Source organism: Siphateles boraxobius, unplaced genomic scaffold, assembly GCF_051911475.1.
Source record: "Siphateles boraxobius isolate OS27281-9 unplaced genomic scaffold, OSU_SipBor_1 35, whole genome shotgun sequence".
NCBI classification, from domain to species: domain Eukaryota; kingdom Metazoa; phylum Chordata; class Actinopteri; order Cypriniformes; family Leuciscidae; genus Siphateles; species Siphateles boraxobius.
The window spans coordinates 8,063,675-8,082,014 of record NW_027508975.1 but is presented as its reverse complement, the minus strand read 5'-3'; the positions used below and the strand labels follow the sequence as shown (position 1 = coordinate 8,082,014).

At 37.0% G+C, this 18,340-nt stretch overlaps 1 long non-coding RNA gene across 1 annotated transcript; it reads left to right on the top strand.

The window, feature by feature from the left end:
* The first annotated feature begins 808 nt into the window (after window positions 1–808).
* LOC143702387 (uncharacterized) lies at window positions 809–14,344 on the top strand. The gene is made up of 4 exons (XR_013190437.1): window positions 809–1,109; window positions 4,374–4,689; window positions 11,092–11,227; window positions 11,524–14,344. It is a non-coding gene; the product is annotated as an uncharacterized LOC143702387 (long non-coding RNA).
* Window positions 14,345–18,340: the final 3,996 nt, after the last annotated feature.

Here is an 18,340-nt window from a genome sequence, read left to right as displayed (position 1 = left end):
CCTAAATAACCTAACTGTATCTCCGTAGTAAGCCTACATGTAGTTAATTAATATTATTCAATTGGTCATATAGGTCAGTAGTAAATTGTTGTAATTAGCCTATATATTTAAGTACTGAGAATATTAATTAACAACATGTAGGGCTATAGGATTAGGATTTGGTTGAGGATTAGTTGCATGTAATTATACATCATTTACTGTAATTACACCTGTAACATGTAACATGAAAACTGAAAAATAAAGTGTTACATAATTTGTCTGCCGAAGCTACAGTATATTTAGTTGCAAGAATATATAATAAAATCACAGTAAAATATATATATATATTAACAGCAGAGATTACAGGGAAATATCAAGGTCAAGATCTTATAATAATAATAATAATAATAATAATAATAATAATAATAAATTATTTAATCGTAGGCCTAATAAAAATATAGAATTATTATTATTAATAGTAACCTATTATAATAATTAATTATTATTTATTATTATTATTTGTCTACATTTATGACAAATAATATTAATAAATATATAAGTATGCCTATAATATAATATATTATATCATTCTTTTTGCAAGGGGGGCAATATTATTATAATTTGTCAAAAATAAAATAAGATAGAATATTTAAGATTTCAAGATTCAGTTTTGACAGAAAGCAAGACTGATTGTTTGTTTTCCCCGCAATTACTGTCGAGGGACTTAAATACCACATTTAGCTTTACAGAAGAACGGACCGTTCGCTGCGTCTCTTCTCGCAGATCACAGAGAGGAACTCATCATCACACTCGATGCCCGAGGCGCTGCGTCGATGAAATTGATATTTAAGGCAGCGGAGAAAGCAGTTCACGTTCACTCTCAGCGGGCGCGCGGCCAGAGAGGCGGAGGGGTGTAGACGCGCGCTCTGTCACTGCCTGAACAAATAAAATGAGACTTGTGTTGTGAACGAGGCTTCTTAATGCGTGACCGGGAAGAGTACAAGGTACTGATTGAGCTCTCGTTTTTAGAGGAGGACGGAGGATGACCGCGAGCGCTCACTTCAGCGCGCGCCTTACCAACCAGTGCGTCACCTTTCAGAAGAGCGCGTGTCGCTTAACTCCAGCTGCAGGTAGGTGCACTTTTTATCGTTCCTAAACATTTTATTTGTTTGGCCACAAACTGCTGGTTATTTTCCTCTTTCGAACAGTCGATTGTTATTATCGCCACCACCACCACCACAATTTCTTAAATTATTCTTTCTGATGTTTGTAAAAATTTTTTTAGCTTATTGTTCATTTTGTAGCTTAATTTCTCAATTCACTTCAACCCAGAATAGATAGACAATAGATTTATGTATTTACTTCATGATTATCCTGCTGTCCTTGAACATTTTAGGCTATTTGCATACGATGCAGACATTTGGCAGGGACATTCTTGACTTTGCTTATTGGACCCCAGAATGTTGCATGTCAGTGTCATTGAATGCGAAACTATATGCAAGAGGTTTTGTGCCCTCCTAATGTTGTTCTGGCTCGATCAACCGTGCCCTTTAGTGAAGGAACCCGCTTGTGTTGGCGAATAAAGCCTTTCCCCTTTCACAGATCCAAAGTCTTGAGGGGGATGAAGTGTGCTGTCAGCATACTGGAAACGCTAAACTGGCTTGTAGGAGGCAGAGAGCTGAGTGAGTCTCTCAACGAATATGTAATGCAACACCAACTCTGATTCTGCTGAGACCTGCAAATGGAGGTGCAGAGGTCCGTGTGAGCCACTCTGTTAAAACTTGCAGTCCTCTTATAGTTCTGTCACTGCACCCAAATGTAATGTAAAGCATATACACACATTTGCGGCGGCCAAATGACAGATGGATATGAAAACAGGGAGAGAATTGGCACCGTTTTACTTGTCATATCATGTAGAAATATTTTAAAAAGCCCTTTTTTTTACATAGTGATTTCCTTCCTCGTTTACTTTTGACAATGAAGAAAATTTAGTATAAACAGTTCATTAAGCCCTGGCTTTTCATCCTTATTGAAATTTGATCCTCCAATCTGTCAGCAGGACAAAAATAGATGTCAGCATTAAAGCTAGTGTGGAAAGATCATTTTTGTTTCATTGAATAGTTTTTGGAACAGAGTTTGAAAAAATAAAAACCTTTTTCTGAAGAAAATTATTATAAGACTAAAAAAAACCCTCTCCCAGTAGCTGTGGTTGCCAAAATTATGCAATAAACAGTATAGCTACATCCGAAATGTAACATAAAACTCATAAGAAAAATAGTATTAATATTTAATTTTGAAATCAGTTAAAGTTTTCTTACTTTTTAATAATAGTTTACTGTAAAAGTACATCTATTTTCTTAATAATTAAAATAATCAACATTTTTAGATTTCTTGTTGTTGTTTATTTAGTGTGAATTCAGGTTGATTGGGAAATTTTTTGCCATTGAGACGACTGGGAAAAGGTGCCCCAAACAACCTAAATTCACCCTGAAAAAGAAAGCAGACAGGAAGCAAAATTAGTGAAAGGATTGAAAAGGACCTCGAACAGGGACTCGAACTCGGGAACGCAACTGCAGGATATGTGTCACAGTCATGTTCAGTTTGTTTTAGTTTTCATGGACATTTAGGGGCTGTTTTTGGACATTTTAGCGGTTTTTACAAAACCGTTTCCAACTAAAAATGTCAAACTTTTTATGGGTTTTGGCCGTTAATATACACGACAACGGCGTTTTGGGTGCCTGAAAACGCAAACTTTTTAAAACGGGTTTCAAAGTGCAAGTTTTTGAAAACAGTCTCTGTGCAAACAACAAAAAACTTGAGTCTCTGAAAACGATGACGTCATGCACATGCACATTACATGTTCAATCTATAGTGTTTCATCGGCGTGATTTTTTTTCCCAAACCACTTCAGTGGAAATCCCGCCCTGCAGCCGATTTAAAAGTTTTCATTGGTCATGTCAATCACTGTACTGATTGCCTACACCAAACACTGATCCCTAAACCTACCCGTCACTGTAACCTAAACCAATGAAATCGGCTGCAGGGCGGGATTTCCACTGAAGTGGTTTGGGAAAAAAAATCACGCGTTTCATCGCCATCTAATGGCCTGTCATCAGAAAACAGCGCTTTTAGTCGTTTTCGCGGATCCATGTGAAAGGGGATCATTTTGACAATGATGTCTGTACGCGGAAAACTCAAAGGAATGATCGTTGTCGTGTAAACTTACCCTCAGTTTGTTTTGATTAGTCACACGTCTTCCTTTGTTTGATTTTCCCACCATCCTTTGTTACCATGGTCACGTCATTATGAGTTAGTTTGTTTCAGCGGTGTATCGTTAATTACCTTTAACTGTGTCAGTATTTAAGTTCCTCTTGGCTCAACAGGAATAAGAGGAAAGAACTATGGTGCCAAATATGCTTATTTTCCAAATCTAAACTTGATCATAATTCATAATATCAGCTAAAAAAGCTAAGCAAGATCTGACGAAGCGTTCCGACACCTCGTGTTGCAGTGTATTATTTCTCAGCGTTTCATTGAGCTTCTGTGATCAAATCGATTTAATAAGCCCCTTTTTACTATGATTAAAACAGAATGTGTCCAGAGTGGCTCCCCGTGTTCTCCCCAGACGGCCCCTATATGTTTCCCCAGGCCCGATTGTTCATAGATCTGATAGAAGTACAGTTCCTGTCACTACACATTGCAGGATGGTTGAGCCTGGTACAGAAGAAGGATGTTTGTTGGGCTGTGGATTGCAGTGGGCATGTTGAAAACTGGACATCCATTGTTTCGCACACAGGAAGAACTGTGTTGTGGGACCAAGCACAATGGACCCTCATTCTGACCCCAAGGTCATTGCCCACACTTTCGGCCACAGCTCGGCTTTATATTACAGGAAAGGGTCTTTAAAGCACGTCTCTGCACAGTCATTCACATTGATTGCGTCCTAAACGCTTCTCTGTGGGATTTGGCAATTTTTTTGGTGCGTACAGTACACCATTGTGGTCTTTGAAGGAGACAATAGGCATTTACAAGGCTGAACACGTATGTGTTTCATTCTGTGCCGCCATTGTGTAAGTGGTTCTTATTAGCTTACATCAATTCTTTAATTACAATTTTCATTAATCGCCCGCAGCTCCCTCAGCAAACCATGAAGACCCATTTAAATTAATTTCATTGAGGCACTGTTAAAAAGCAATTCAGGTAAGCATAGGAATAAATGCTTTAATAGATAGCCTACTTTTTCTTAAAATAACCCCTCTCCTTTTATGGTGTGACAAAAGTATGATTTCAATTCACTAATTCACTTTTATACATTTCCTATTTTCTGTGTGCCATAATTCACACTCAGATCAACTCAAGCACCATCCCTGTTTTTTTGTTTTGTTTCATTTTAGAGTCCTTTTCCCTCTACAATGCCAGACCAGATATCACAGAGCACATCCGAACTCTCAGGTCCGTATTATCTGATCGGGTCCAGACTGAATTTCACCATTTTGTCAGCACGTACGTTTTTCCTACCAGCTCTTCTTTCGGTTCACCTTGCCGGGTCGTCCTTGGACTGACTGCTAAAGTGTCATGTAGTGCGTCTCCCAGCAGTTCCAGAAGTAGGTTGGACCCAATTTCACACTAGGAGCTGCGAGATTTCACTGATTGCCGTCTTTCACCTTAATGGGAGGGAGAGATAAGGATGTTGTAATTTGGAATATAAAGGTGAGTGCATGAATAGTTCACCCAAAAAATAATGTTCTGTCATTATCTTTTCACTTTCATGTAATTTCAAACCCATCAAAGCTTGATAACTACAAGATTATCATTATTATTATTTTTTTAAATAGTTTTTAAGATGTTCATGCAGCTGTTTTCCATGTAGCAAATATGATGTCATTTTTGGGTGAACTGTTAATTTAAAGTGCCCCTATTATTCTATTTTAAAGGTTCCTAATTTTGTTTTGGAGGTCTCCTACAATAGATTTACTGTACATGCATCCAAGGTAAAAACAATGTATACATTGCACATCAACTAATTTCCCAAAGAGTCTAAAAACTGTTTGTTCAAAGATTCTTCTCAATATCCCTCCTCGTCTCCTCGTTCCTCTGTCCTCCATCCTATGATCGAGCTCAGCCATCTTGAAGGACATCTCAATTCTCTAATTGCAACGTGAGGAGTCAAGGATCGAGGAGTGAGGAGGCTTTCTGAGGAGTGTATCCTATGCGGAAGTTTTTTATCGACTAAACGTGACGCACGTATCAATTCTCGTCCCCCTTCACATCGATCACAATCGTTTTAATTTATACTTTACCTTTGCAGTTTACATAAACCCCACATCACACATATTTCAACAGGGTATCTTGCTTTATTATTATTTATTATGAATTTCTTAAATAACCAAACTTCAACAACATAAGGGCAGATCCTTGAGCGCTGCTGATGACGCTGTGAAGTGACGCTCGAGTGATCAAGTATTCCAATGTTTAAATAAAGCTTTCATTCGATTTCTCCGTCCTCCTTTTCTTTTCTCAAAGCCTTCCCTCACATCCTACAGGGGGAGGAGCTGAGACGCGAGGAAAGGAAACGAGGATGCAAAAATAAGAAATGAGAAGCACCCTAAGTCTCTCTAAACCCAACCTTTCCATGAGCCTACTCTCCTCTGATTGGTCAGACGGCCCAGTCTGTTGTGATTGGTCGACTGCTTACCAAAAAGCATTAGTTTGTTGGAAACTAAACAAATCTGAATTTCAGCTCCAAATCTTCCTCAGCGCTTGTATACACAGTGATTCGAACAGTAACGATGGCATCCTTTTTTCTGTATCAATTTGAGCCCGACTCCCCATCCTTTGGAAGTGCATGCAAAGTGGATTCGCAGCACTGAAAACAGCGTCTTCTCAACATGTCAACAACACCAACCGAACTCTTCTAGGCCTCAGCTACAACCTCAGTGTTTGAGGGTGGGTCAGAGTAGACGCTGTTCACGAGGAGCCAATGAAGACCATAGGCTGCATTGTGCAAATTCGTTACATTGTCATGTAGGTGCATGTGTAACAGGAAGTGAGACTGGAATTGCTGGTAATAAATTATCATGGTACTTCAAGATACTTCAAAGAATACCATGGTATATATAAACAACACGATATCAACATGGAATTTATTTATTTATTTACACTTTTTCAAAGCATTCAAAGCATAATCTGTATGTTGTGAATTAAAAATTTGTCACCAGCCCTTCTGTTTCATCTTCCTCCGGGATTTACATACCTGTGATAAAAATGGAAAGGCTTTGCTCTGACTTTGCTCGATATATGAGGAAGGCTCTCGAGAGATTCTCTGTCTTTGCTGGAAGGTGCCTTACAATGTCATTAACCTCACTTTAAGCAATTTGGGCCAGAGTGTCTGCGTTCCCCTGGCGTGGGCACGCGTGAGAGGTAGGGCTAGTCCGATAGCAGTTATTTTCAGTGTTTGTGATTGATGTGGTATTCAAGACATGGAAGCGTTCTTTCTCTCTTTTCTCTCCTTCTCCAAACACACCATTCTATATCTCTCCCCCTCAAATTCTCATTCCTTTATAGTTATTCTGTGCCTCTTTATCTTTTTTTTTGCAGTTAGGCAGCAGAAATGGTAGAGATGAAGGTGAGCTGTGGCTGGGCCAGGGGCTGCAACACAGGACATGGGAGCTGCCTCTCACTCCCGCTCGTGTCTTGTGTTGCAGCCAGTGGAACTGCCGCACTGTCCACATCAGAGACGGGACGGGACCATCACGCTCTGGGAACATTACATCATCTTACAGTGGCTTCCTGTGAATTCATTTCTTATCTCATCTTCTTCTAAGGAAAACATTGAGTCGATAATGATGTACGTTTCTGATTAAAAGACATAAACGCTTACTGTATGTGCAAATAAACGGATATGCGCAATAGAAAGGCAGAAAACAATACTCTTTTTTTGTGGCTGGATCTATTTATTTATTTTCAGAAACATTAAAAATGCAACTTATATAGACAAGGACTTGAATGCATCCTTCTGTGATGAACATGTTTTTAATTTCTGAAATAAAAATTCATGCAGGTATTTTTCATATATGTCAAAAATAAAATCTTTCCTAAAAAAGTAAAATTATTGTAAAATTGGCCAGAATTCATAGAGTGAAAAGTACTTTGTAAATACTAGTATTTTATTATTATTTCTTAATATGCAGTTTTGTAAAATATTAGTAGTAATATACTACTAGTAGTAATATTAAATATTACACTGTAAAAAAAAGTTTTCAACTTGAATTGCATTAAACTGACTTTACAAAAAATTATTTGTCTTGTATAACTTATAATTTTTTTTTAAGATTTCTTATTTTGATGAGTTAAGGCAATGTAAAAACACACATTAATAACTTATTGATTATATATTTTTTTACAGTGTATATACAGTATATTCTATTATTATAACTTAGATATTATTATATTATTTAAATATTATACTGTGTATACACTATTGTTCAAAGGTTTGGGGTGAGAACGATTTTTTCTTTAAAAAGAACATTTTATTCAGCAACGATGCATTAAATTGATAATGTGACAGTAAAGACATTTATAATATTAAAAGATTTCAGTTTCAAATAAATGCTTTTCTTTTAAACTTGTTTTTCATCAAGAAAAAAATATGTATCATAGTTTTCACACAGAAAACAGCACAACAAAATATATTTAAATAGAACATGGATATTTTTTTTGTTTTTTGTATTTTCTGTTTATGACCAAATAAATGCAGTATGAGCATAAGAGACTTCTTTCAACCTAATTGCCAGTTGGTTGTATGCAGCATGCAGGAAAAATTAGAAAATTATTTAGAAAATTAGTTTGTAGAAAAAAAAGAAAAGAAAAAAAACCACTTTCATTTTAAATTCCTTTTCATCACATTAGACATTCTTATTTGTCATTGACCCAAGTTGAAATAGCAATTTCGTCCACTTCAATAAGTGCAAACATTTCAGATTGACAGAGCGAGACCATGTCAACACTGATGCACCTGTGTTTAGTTTAGGAAAGCATAAGTTGCACATTCTGGCTGTCTGGTGCTTTATTAATGGCCTTATGCATGAATAACATATGAAGAGGCCTGGCTATACTCCACAGATATACAGATATATACACACACACAAAGAAGGAGGGAAAAGCAGCCTCAGATGATCCATTTGCTGGCATATGTAATCATGTTACCGCTCTGCTAACTGAGACCTGCAAGAGAGGAAGAAAGGCAAGCAATGCTGCCTATTTAAACTTGTGAAATGAAGTAGTTGTCTGTCAGGGGTGCCACTTGATTGGAATTTAAATCCAACAATAGCTTAGAGAAAATTGTTTGTGTAAAAGTCAAACACATTGTAATGGTCTGAAGACTGAATGCAGCAAGAAAGAGGTGACTGCTTTTATGTGGAATGGGCATAAAAGGAGTCTTCCACAGACAATTATCTCTGTATCCTATATACACTAAACCTGTAACCTATACACTATCAAATACTGACTTATTATATATAACATCTTGAAGTATATTTTTATGTAAGGGTTTATGTATCAAAATAAATTTGAGATTTTAAATTTGAGAGGTCATTGTTTTAAAATATTTGACTGCATTAAATTATTAAATTGCCCAATCAGAATAAGAGCTACACAGCAGTAGTCAACATTTGAAGTGGATCAAAAAAGTTAATCAAAGTTGTCCAAATTCATGTATAAAAATTAATGTAAAATTTTTTCAAAATTCATGCATAACTTTGATAAAAGGTTTTGATCCACTTCAAATGTTGCCTACTATATATATATATATATATATATATATATATATATATATATATATATATATATATATATATATGATTGCTTTTGTTGACATATTTTTGACTGCATTTATTTATTTATCCAACTGCCGGCATCAGGCACTCACCTCGGAAAACGTCAGATATTAAGCTCAAGACAAGCCATAGCCGAGACAAAAGCCACATGTGACAAGCAGTGATCTGCATATCAAAGACTTTTCTGCTCAGTGTGAATCGTGAATGCGCGTCTTTGCACCTGGCAGTTGACAGTACATAGAGTCAGAATGATTTACTGTGACAGATCCTGTAAATAATGGCAGCAACGGATGGTTTTGTCATGCCCGTTCTCTTGATTACCCTTGCAGCTTGGACTAGAAAACCAAGCACTCTCATTGGTAGAGTCAGGTAGCTGGCTCACCGCCATGCCCTTTACATTTGTACTTAACCTGAGTCTAGCAGCATTTCATCAAACTGTGTCCAGGTGCTGGTGTGAATGCACAAAACAGTCTCCACTCAGCAGATCTATAAATCAAGCTCTTTATCAGCGATATTCATTCGTATCTATTTACATATTCAAGGTCAATATTGCATGTTAGGCTGGGGACCTTCAGAAGGAGCTCTGCTTTCTCAATATATCTCTACTGTGTGATAAATTAAGTTACCTAAAATGTGCTTTGTGTGTTAACATTTATACTAACTGGTTTATTCAAATAAAAAATATTCATAGTGACTGAATCCACCTGAATACATTGGGTTACACTCCTCCCCTCATACCTACAATTCTTCATAAAATGTATTTTATGTCATACAGGTTTGGAGTTTTTAATGTCTAAATTCTGATTTTTAACTTTATTTATTCATTTTGGAATTAAACTTTTAATCCTGACTTTTTTTAACTTAATTTTTCGAATCTCTTTAAATGTCTCCTAATTGTGTTATAAACTCGCAAATCTGAGGGGAAATGTCAGAAATGCGAGATTTAAGCTTTTGTTTAAAAGAACTGTGAGAAATAAAGTCAGAATAATGAGATAAAATGCCGCAATTACCTTTTTAATATTTTTAAACTGACTTAAATATAAGGAAATGATTCTGTCATCATAGAGTGGTGCAGGTATGACGTCACTTTGACAGCCAATCGGCAGTTAGCATCACACTGGTTCCCTCGACAAAAACCCAATAGGATTTTCCCATAGGCTTTTGGATTATTTTAAAAAACCAGCTCTGTGATCAACAAAAGCTTCTAATTCTCATACATTTTGTCCATCACAATAATTTTCACAGATGAACACAACTTTTAAGAATGTTGAAGCCTAAATGCAGTCACCAGAAGTTAAAAGCTAAAGTTAGGTTAAACGAGTCACGAGTGGGGTAATACTGATCTTATGTCGTAGAATAAAACGTGAAAGTGTCTTGAGGTTCACCATAGACCTTATATAAGCCATTTAACCAAAACCAAAAAAAAAAAACACGGACTTTTGGACGATGGAACCGGAAGTGCTAAAATGCTAATGTATCTCACCTCTGCGTTTTGGCCTACAAAGTGACGTCATACCTGCCCCACTCTATTTACGCACCCTTGGGTTCTTTCAAACTTGTCCTGGTCTCTCTTTCCCATACAGAAAAGTGAACATCATTTTTGGGTGAACTGTTTCTTTACGGCTATAACTTCATGTTTTTAGGAGTTTAACAGCCTGGAAAAATAATAGTTTCAAATAACAGTGGGAGAGAGTCATGACTCATGAGGGTTATTAAAAAGATCTCTACTCCATTCGCCATAGTATCTTGTCAGAGTGTTAAGACCTTCCGGTGCACTAAAAAAGACTAAAGCATTTGGAGAAAACAGGAAGAAAGTCTGGATGTCCTTGACAAAGCGCTGAGCATTTCAGATGTGTGGGTGAGTCTCTGTTAACTGTGACACAGTGCACAGACAGAGAGTTTTATTGCTACCTCCGCACACTGAAGCAGAGCGCTTGAGTCAGCCTTTGATAACACACAAGCATCGCCCTGCGGTCTCCTCTGTCCATGGGGGCTTATGCCTATGATGGGAGAAATAATGGCCATTGATTTAGCTAAACAACACGCTATTCAACTATAATTTTAGCACACAAATTCTGTTATAAAAGCCAGATGCTGTGAGTTTATAAAGGACTGTCTCGCTCATAACAGCAAGGCCATTAACGGTCACCAATGCAAAGAAATATAGGCTAGGCAGTAAAACTGTGGATGTCTGTGTGAGAAAATGTAGAATATTGCAATAAAGTATGTCCTATTATATGTGAGGTGTAATGAAGTGACTTTGTTGTCCTAAACGTAGCAAACAGGCTTTCATATGGACTGATCTTCCCCGTTGTCATCGTAAAATATTAAACGCACGCGGAGTGGAAAGCAGCCGGCGGGAGATGCAGCGGAAACACAGGGAGGTGAAATGGAGGACAGGGAAACCAGACAAGGTGACTCTATCTGTGCCAGTCTCTTTCAGATTGCTGACTAGATCTCTCTCTTCTTCATCATGTTTTATTCATTTCTCACCCCAGGGTAGGAAACACTTCTGCTAACAGCAGTGTCAAGAAATAAATATGCTTAATGGAAAAAGTTTGGATATATTTATTTTAATTGCATGAATCCAAAGAGGGAGATGGTTTAGTTTACAGGCTTTAGTTATATGATATAGATATTTAATGATAGGATGTTGTTTAAATGTAACGCTCTCTCTCTCTCTTTCTATTCCTCATACATTCTTTCCAAGTCATAGGGCTGGAGTCTATCCAAGTTTCTTAGCCAGAGGCAGGGAAATGCACCCTGGGACAGATGGCCAGTCCATCACAGGGACAATTTTTGACTGTCCAATTCACCTAAACCGACATACCTGGAGGAAACCCACAACTGACACGGAGAACATGCAAACTCCACACAGAAAGGACTCCTTGCTCAGCCAGAAACCTTCTTGCTGTGAGGCAACAGTTCTAACCACTGAGCCACCCCCCTTAAATGTTGACACTTGTTTCAAAATATTCAGAGAACATTCAAAAGTAACATCCCCAAAATGCTAGCAGAATGATGAAATGTAATGTTCCTGTAAAAGGAGTCCAGTGAAGGCAAGTTGAAGAACCCCAGTGCAGTTTATTCAAATGATCCATGTAAATCCAAGTATCCAAGTTCGTAAAATGTTCAGAACATATTTCTGTTAGCTGGGAATGAACTATATAGCATCTGGATGTAGTAACACCCCCCTGCTAAAAAATCCAGCATTAAAGCTCATGCACACCAAGGACGATAACTATAAAGATAACAATAAAGATATAGTTCTAAAAATCGTTCTCAATGTTAAAGAATAGCAGAGTTCACGCCACAGCTATAACGATAACGGCACAGAGAAACAATATCGTTGGAATCATTTTCAGAACGATTTTATCCAGCTGATGAACGATCAAAATATTGACAGCCAATCAGAATCCATCCTGCTGTAAGAAGCTTGAGCATTTAAAGCGACAGACAATCATGCACGAAGAATAAACAATGATATCGTCCACTGGTTTGGACGCTTTGGTTATCTTTATAGGTAACTTTATAGTTATCGTACTTGGTGTGAGCGTGCCTTTAACCAGCATGAATTCCATGTTGGCCCATGCTGGTTTATGCTGGTCTCAATAGTCATGCTTTTTTCAAGCAAATCTGAGCTGGTATAGTTGGCCCACCAGCACTCCAGCTTCCCACACTGGGGACCAGCATCCCATGCTTTTCTCAGCATGGAAAACATACCTGCTGGTGACCAGCAATCCTGGATATTCCGGCATGCCTAACAACCACTCAGAACACCTTAGCAACCACACAGCAAAGCTACAGCAGACACTTAGATGAAAATGTGTTACAATCATTTTGCTGGTGATCATCACGAAACAACCGTTTTTGTTTTTGTCAGAATGTTGTTGTCTCATGTAAACCCATAACACTTTCCAGATTGATATTTGTGTGAGTGCTGGCGATGCTCGTTTGATGGCCAACAGCCATGAAAGCACCTCAGCATGCAGCAGCACTGAAGGATGTCATTGTGCTCGCTTTTGATAAATGTGAGGGGGAGTGAAGCAAGGAACAATTCCAGCAGTGTTATCAGGAGCAAACAGGCAGAGTCACGGGCCTCATCTGCAGGAACGAGATCACAGCCGTGTTACTCGCCTTCCTCCATGAGCGCGGACAGGCCGTGACTCATTCAGCTGGCGAATCTCCAGAGCATCTCCTAGACTGCCATCTTATTATTGATAAAGACAAGTGACACAATTTAATCGCACCATATCCGCTCTTTCCTTATCATCCCTTAAATCGAATGGCTGTTTATGCCATTTTATATATAGGTAGTTGATTAAGATGAACACACACATGTTGTGTTTTTACGTTTCATATAGACTTTCTATAGACATTATGATCTTTATTCTGTAGATTCTATCTCCTTACACTAACCCTACCACTAAACCCATCACAGAAAACTTTCTGCATTTTTACACTTTCAAAATACTTGATTTATAAGCTCACTCTAAACAATTATCATGATTTTAATGGACTGTAAAAATTCTACGGCGAAAAACTGTTAATTGGATAACAGAAAATTTCCGCACTATATACGGTGAATAACTGTGATATATCTAACCATACATTTAATGTTATTTTACTGCAAAATACCGTTAAAATTACGTTAGTTTTTGGAAGTTAAAAAGAACTCAGTTGTATAATTTACAGTGAAAAAATGTAAATTCCCCACAATTCCCAGCGCGAAACTTCACATTTGATGTATTTTTGTTGAAATAACTGTTTCTTCATAGTTTTCTTTAGGTTTTTTTCTAATCAGTTATGTACATTCGGGTTTTATGTTACATTCAATGTTGTTAAATTCATGTAGCATTTTTAAAAATTCATGTGTGTTACCATGATGGTGTTTTGTGTTTGTGTAAATGACACTGTACAGCTTTTTGGAAAAGCTGTTTGTAATGAGCTTTGATTCATCATGTTACTCTCATCACCTCTGTGATTGGTGGTTTTTAGTGTTATACAATGGTACAAAACAGATATTAATACTTCAATAGATCGGTAGATTAACATTTGATCATATTTTTTTTTTTCCTGTATTTTAAGTCTGTAAAACCTAAAATGTTGCTACCATATTTTTTATGGTAATTCTCTGGCAACCACAGCTGTCTGATTTTTTTTACTGTAAATTTAACAGATTTTTTTTGTTGTCCTCATGGGGACCAAAAATCTCCATAACGTCCCCATAATGTAGGGTTTACCAGGACAATTTACAGGACAATTTTAATTTTAATCAACTACTTATTTCACTTGACAGCCTTTTTTATTATTATTTCTGGCATCGTGATCATTATTAATGAAATGATTGTGACAGTTGAGCAACTCAGGAGCCCTTTATAGTCTCTCAGTAGAACAATATGGCGTCCTTCATTCACAGAGAACACCTAGCAAGGCTTCCTTTTAGCGTCATGCTTCAATCCATTTACATTTTCACCCTTTGTCTATAATTCAGCACAAATAAACAGTTCTGGCTGTTGCCAGGATGCCGAGTTCAGGTTTCTGTGGTATTTGATAGGGGTTTAGGGGGGTCAATGGTTGAGGCAAACACACTGAGAGAACTGCTTTTGTTCCCCTTCTCTGGTTTCTTTAACAAGAAGAAATTAAAAATGGGTTCAAGTATGCTGAACCAATGTGCAATACTCTGCAACACAACAATCAGTGCTGACAAATGAGCACAAGCTTGCTCACAACACTGCAGAAGATGTTTTTCATTACGGTTCTCCCAGCTAACAACTAAATGCTCAAAGAATGTTTTGTCCTTAAGTTATGAAAACATTATTTCATGAGTTCACACTTGCATAATCAAATAGTAATGCGTATTTGGCGTGCTGTCCGGGCGTAGGGCTCTGAGCTCGGAATGTGGCTTTATCCCAGAGTACTTCCCCCGTATCCCTGACTGGGATAAGAACCGATAAGAGTGAGGAGTTGGAGTGGAGGAGGGATTCTGGAAAACTGTAATGGGACAGAGGTCAGCTAATTATAGTATAGTCGGCTAAGTATATATATAGGCCTCCTCGCGCTGATTAGTTTTCTGTCGCTAAAGGTATCTAAACAGTTTCTCACCTGTCTAATAAACACATAATATATTAATTAAATGTGTTAACAGGTCCTGTTTACACCTGGGTATTAAGATGCGTTTTGGTCAATTGGATCACAAGTGGACGACGACTAAATACAGGTGTAAATAGGGTCTAAAACATTTTGAGATTGTCCACTTTCGACCAGTTCCAGAGGTAGTCGAAAACGCATTAGACCGGATTGCTTTCGTAGTGTAGATGCACATGTGCATGGTTGAATGCGTTCGAACAGCTGAATGGGACTGTCTGTCACTGTCAAGACACTGTCACGTCTTGTTTTGGTATTGTTTCATGTCAGTCATGTTTCCTGTCTTGTCATGTGATTCCCTTGCCCTCATACGATCCTGCCATGTGCTTCCCTCGTCTCTTGTGTCATGTTGTTATTGGTTAATTGTCTAATCGTGTTCACATGCGTGTCTTGTTTAGTGATAAGTCCTTGTGTGTATTTAAGCCCTCATATTTGCCATGCGTCTTTTCAAGTATTTTTTTTCTCCTTTAAGCACTGTGTGGTAAGTCAAGTCAAGTCAAGTCAAAGTCAAGTCAAAGTCAAGGTCAAGGTCAAGGTCAAGTCAAGTCTCTTTTTTCCCCTTTAACCGCTGTGTGGTAAGACAAGTCACTGATGTCTTCAAGCACATTCATTTATTAATAGTTCAAGCTTATTTTGTCCATTAGATAGAAAGATCTGAAAAAAATAACAAATTTAACAGTGCATAGACCCTCCCCTCGAAGAAATCAGGACATAAGCGGTTGAAAGTGGATAAAAGAGACGGAATCAAACACCAGGTGTAAACGGGAAGGTCTCCCTATTCTACTTGTGATCCGATCGACCAAAACACATCTTAATACCAGGCGTAAACAGGCCCTTTGTTTACATGGTTTCTATGGAAGTAAAACTGGAAATCGAGGGTAACACGGATATGACGTCATTCACATGGCGACACAATGACAGACCTTTACACTGGTCAAAATTGCATCTTTCTCTGGATTTTAGAGTTTTTGAAAACATTTGGGACAATGTAAATACACAAGTCAACAAAATATAACATTGTTCTAGTCCTTTTTGGATATTTGAATCCATAAATCTTACATATTGTGCCTTTGATGTTATTGGAAGAACGTTTGTTATTACCTTTTTGAGAGAACCATGCGAAATTCCTGAGAAGTTCCCTGTTAGCTGGGATCCTGGCCACAGAATAATGGCATGGCACGCTGCCTCCTGTAATCCTGGTGCTGCTCTGCTGCCACAGTGACCTCAATGACCCTTCCTTTAGAAGTGGAACACAGAACACTCATTGCGATAACCAAACGTTCTGTTTTTATCTAAAAATCATACAATGAAAGTGTTAACTATTAAAATGAAAATGCCTGAGTGTGTGAATGTCTGCTCCCCTGGGAAATTCATATCACATGTCGGTGGATGTTGATCCAAGTCGCCAGGACTTTCTTGTTTATAAATCTTTCCAGGCTTTGCAAAGTCACAATTTGTATTGTTATTCTTTGGGAGACTGAGCCAAACCTCATTTCCAAACTCCATACGAGTAAATTTTCAATAAGTTCATTAGCTGCAGACAGTTTTGAAGTCTGGCTATGATTTATTACACTGTTAAATGCTTGCGCCCTTACATTTCCCAGCATATCTGATGGTATGTCAAAAGATCAGTGCTAAAGCTGAGACATTAGGCAGGAAAAGATGAATATGATGGTGTAGCATTAGAGAGAGGTACAAAATCACTTTCCAGAATGTTCTCCTTCACTGTTCCTTGCTGCTGAAATTATCTTCCTAACCCTATCTGGACAGCAGAACGCCTGACAATCAAGAAACAGTTGAACACTCATCTCATACATTCGCAGTCCTGCTGACTCTTTTAAAATAAAATAGTGATGCTTTCACAATTTATTTGATCCCTCTCTACAAAACTGTTGAATGTGAATGACATGACTGTGATTTTTAATGTCTTGTTGTTTGCTGCTTCATATAAGTGTTATTTTAGTTTTATTATAGTTTTATTCATATTTTGAATCAGCTTTTATTTTTTATATTTTTTATAATTTTTTGTTTATTTAATTCATTATTTGCTTTTGTCATTTTATTAGTTTTTTTAAATAGCTATTTTTAGATTTTTTTTATTTCAGTTGTAATTAGTTTTAGTTTTTATTTATTTCCAACTTTGGTGTTTCAACTTAAACTTTCAAATTTTCTATATATAAGTTATATATATAGTATAGTATATATATATATATATATATATATATATATATATATATATATATATATATATAGTTTTTCAACTAACATTTTATTTTATTTCAGCTTTTTTCATTTAACAGAAGTGTTTTTAATAATTTTAGTTTTATAATAACCCTGCTTCATATGTATGCCTAAACCAAATTTCCCCTTATAGTACAAATAAAGTATCCATCATCATCATCATCATCATCATCATCATCATCATATTCATGTTCATCCCTGTTCTAGTTTGTACTGCAATGTTGAAACTTCTTATGTTATTGCCTCCTTAATTTGAATCGCTTGTTGTATTCCTCATTTGTAAGTTGTTTTGGATAAATACGTTTATAAATGTAAAAATGTAAAGGATAGGTTATTCCACCAAACTTGATTCTGATATGACATTATTTTGCAGATCTGTAGAGTAAATGCACCACGGTGTGATTTTTGGAGCATAAAATATTCCTTTTGCCCTGTTTTGTTAAAAAGATTCTTATGGATCTCTAAAAGATAAATTCTGCAAATGGAAGATTTAGTCAAAATAACCCAGGATATGCCTATGATAAATCTGTTTCATACAATAACCACTAGGTGACAGCCTTCACTTCATCAAGCTATTGTGGTAGAGAGTCTCTTTCTGCAGACATACAGTATGACACAAATGTAAAATGTAAATTTGAAAAAGGTGACTGTAAAAATGGTGACTAACTGTATTTTTTTTTTGAAAATCTAGTCAGTTCTTATTCTAGTAAAGATATAAGGCGACATGCAGTAGGCTATATTAATCGGTTGTGAACAAACTTTAATGTCTGAAAATCTATTTGCCAAAGCACAGAAATCCATATCCACAACATTTGATATAGATGATTACAGGTTTAATTGTGTTGTTGCCCTTTATATTCAGACAACAGTGTACCACAAACAAGGTCTAGCATAACTCTGCTCAGGCTTATTAAGTTTGTGCACTGAAGAAAATCAGTAATGTAAGACACATACAATGTGTGCTCCTATCTAGTAAAGGTTGCTGGAGATCTTATCGTGGAAACAGAACTCCTTTTCTTGCAACTAGTTCCCCTGAGACAAAAAATAAAAATCAATTGGTTTTGGCATAGACAGCAACACAACTGGCAAAATATCAAGCACCACAGGTTCTTGGCAAACATTAAGTTGCAATCCAAAAC